The 3,133-nt window shown below is 65.4% G+C and overlaps 1 pseudogene; it reads left to right on the top strand.

The window, feature by feature from the left end:
• Nucleotides 1–319: 319 nt before the first annotated feature.
• Nucleotides 320–2,903, top strand: LOC146420377 (serine/threonine-protein kinase pim-1-like; annotated as a pseudogene).
• The last annotated feature ends 230 nt before the right edge of the window (nt 2,904–3,133 follow it).

Raw genomic sequence — 3,133 nt, forward strand, 5'->3', positions numbered from 1 at the left:
CGGGGCTCGGCCGTGGGGCGCGCGGGGGCGAGCGGGGAACGGACAAACGGCCACTCGGACAAACGGCCACTCGGACAAACGGCCACTCGGACTAACGGCCACTCGGACTAACTGCCCCAGAGCTTCAGTTGCAGCAGCGGCAGCGGCAGCGGCAGCGGCGGCAGCGGCGGCAGCAGCGACTGAAGAGTTTTGAGGACCCCCTCCTTCCCTTTATCCTGCTCCTCCTCTCCCTCTCCCCCTGTCCCACAGCTTCTCCCAGTGTCCCTTTCCCTGTGTCCCCTCCTTTCTCGCCCTCCCTCTTCCCCTTCCAGCCCGGGCCATGCCCCAGGCTCGCCCCCGGCCCCGGCCGGGGCTGCCCCCTCCCCGCCCCTGGGCGTCCCGCCGCGCTCTCGCCTCTGCCCGGCTCTGCCGGGCTTGGCTGTGGCGCTGCTGGGCGGGCATCAGTGGCTGGGTCTGGGGCGGCATCGCCACCCTTTGGCTTCGTCTGTCCCGAGCCTGGCCCCGGCCCCGACGCAGGGTCCAGTGCCGACCCCGACCGCGGCCCCGGCCTCGACCCTGGCCCCAGCTTCGGCCCCAGCTTCGGCCCCAGCCCCGACCCTGGCCCCAGCTTCGGCCCCGGCCCCGAACCCAGCTCCGGCCCCGTTACCGGCTCCTCCCGGGGCCCGAGGAGGACACACACGGCGCGGCCGCTCCTGCCGCCCGCGCTGCGCCTTCTCCGGCCCGAGCTCCGCCGCTCGGCAGTCCGGCCGCCGGCCCCGAGCCGCCCGTGCCCCGTTCAGAGGGGGATGCCCGGCCCGGGGCGGTGCAGAGGCGGTCGGGGGCCGTGTGTGGCCCCGGGCCGAGCGGTGACGGCCGCGTGTCGCCCGCAGGGAAGGCGCAGGAGGCCCTGCAGGAGCGGTACCGGCTGGGTGCGCTGCTGGGCACAGGCGGGTTCGGCAGCGTCTACGCGGGGACGCGGCTAGCGGACGGCGCCCCGGTGAGTGGCGGGGCTGGCGGCGGGCGGAGGAGGAGGAGGGTGGAGCTCGGCAGGGCGGGCGGCGAGCTGAGCCCGCTGCTGTCTCTTGCTCGCAGGTAGCCATCAAATGTGTCTCGAGGGACCGCATCCATCATTGGGGCGAGTTGGTGAGTGAGCGGGGCCAGCGGCAGAACCCGGGCCGTGCCGGGCGGGGATAAGCCGGGGCCCGGCAGGGTGGGAGCTGCCAGGACGCCTCGAGGGAGGTAGAGCGGGCGTGGGGTGAGCGCCGGGGCGCAGAGCATCCCGGGCTGGGTGAGGGGTCCCAGAGCCCTGGCATGGCCTCAGCCCCACTGATGGCATCGTGGTCCTCCCGCAGCCCGATGGCACCCGTGCGCCCCTGGAGATCGTGCTGCTGCACAAGGTGTCCACTGGCTGTGCTGGTGTCATCCAGCTCCTGGAGTGGGTTGAGCTCCCCAGCGACTACCTGTTGGTGCTGGAGCGTCCGGAGCGCTGTCAGGACCTCTGGGATTTCCTGGCGGAGCGGAGGTTCCTGCCGGAGGAGGAGGCACGGGGGATGTTCCGGCAGGTGCTGGAGGCTGTGCGGCACTGCACCAGCTGCGGGGTGCTGCACAGGGACATCAAGCCCGAGAACATCCTGCTCGACCTGGCCACTGGGCAGCTGAAACTCATCGACTTTGGCTGTGGCACCTTCCTCCAAGACACAGCCTACACCCAATTTGCAGGTGAGCCTTCCCAGGGGATGCTCCTGGGCATCTCATGGTCCAGCCTGGGTGTAGCACCAGGGCTTCTCCTGTAGCTGCCAGGCATGGGATTAACTCTTCAGCCAAGTTACTTTTGGGTGGGGGTCGAAGGGGGCAGCTTGCAGCCCTGTTGACCACCTTCACCACCCACTCTGCCCTTGGCTGGGCTGGGGCTGGGGCAGTCAGTCTGACAAAACCCCAATGAGTGTAGCAGTGAGGGGTGTCAGACCCCATGCCCCAGCCAGTTTGGTAGGCTGGCGAGGAAGGTCTTGGACTGCTCCACTCCCCTTGTTTGCCTTGGCTTGTAATTGTTTTTCGGGGGCAATGCAGGCAGGGATGAGAGTGGTTTTTCCCACCTCTGGGAATGGTTTTATTTTGCGTGTCATGGTTGGATCTCCCCAGGGCTTCTGCTGCCTCATTCCAACACCAGTGGCTTCTTTTCCAACCCCAAGTTTGTACACGAGTCACAGGTGCTGGCGAGAGGGCAGCAGGTCACCCTGTGTGCCACTGGTGCAGCCCCTGCATGCCCAGGGATGCTGGGGTGAGGCTCTGGGAGCAGCAGCATCCCCTGATGAACTCCATCTGTATTCCACAGGAACCCTGTCCTACAGCCCACCAGAGTGGATCCACCTCAAATTCTACAACGGTGGGGCAGCAACGATCTGGACCCTGGGCCTCCTGCTGTACCAGCTGGTCGTCGGGAAGCACCCATTCAGGAGGGGCCAGGAGATCATCTGGGGGCAGATCTTGTTCCCACGACGGCTCTCTCAAGGTGGATCCTCATCTCTGTGGCACAGGGGGAATACCAGTGCTGGGAGAGAGCAGCAGGCTCATGAGCATCCTGCTCTGGCAGCTGCTGAGGAGGTGGCACATGTCCTGCTCTCCTGCTCTCCTCCAAAACAGAGAATGCCTGGGGAAGTTTAGGCACAGTTCTAGCACACCCAGCATGGCCTGGGCATGGGAACTGGGAGGGAAAAGTGGACAGGAGCCTTCTCCAACTGACTGGCAGTTTCTGGTTTCTCTCCTCAGAGTGCCAAGATGTTATTAAGAGGTGTCTGTCCATGCAACCCATGGACAGGCCATCGCTGGAGGACCTCTTCAACGACCCTTGGATGCGAGATCTTCATCTGCCCTAGAAGATGGGAGAGATGCATGTGCACAGTTTGATCCAGGGGCCTGGCAGGTAACAGCTCCACACATCTTGTCCTGGTGCATTGTTGTCTGGGGCCCTGGGCAGAACACTGAAAGCCTAGTGTGGCCCCCAGGGAAGGAGAAGGAGCCCCTGGAGATGCTGCACCAGGTGGAGCTGCAGCTGGAGACACCAGGAGGACTTCAAGGATGACAACCTCTACCTCGACCTGGCGACGTGCAAGCTGAAGATGATCAGCTTTGACTCTGGCACTTTCTTCAAAGACAC

The sequence above is a fragment of the Lichenostomus cassidix genome, unplaced genomic scaffold, assembly GCF_008360975.1.
Source record: "Lichenostomus cassidix isolate B80296 unplaced genomic scaffold, HeHo_3.0 HiC_scaffold_892, whole genome shotgun sequence".
Classification (NCBI taxonomy): Eukaryota; Metazoa; Chordata; class Aves; order Passeriformes; family Meliphagidae; genus Lichenostomus; species Lichenostomus cassidix.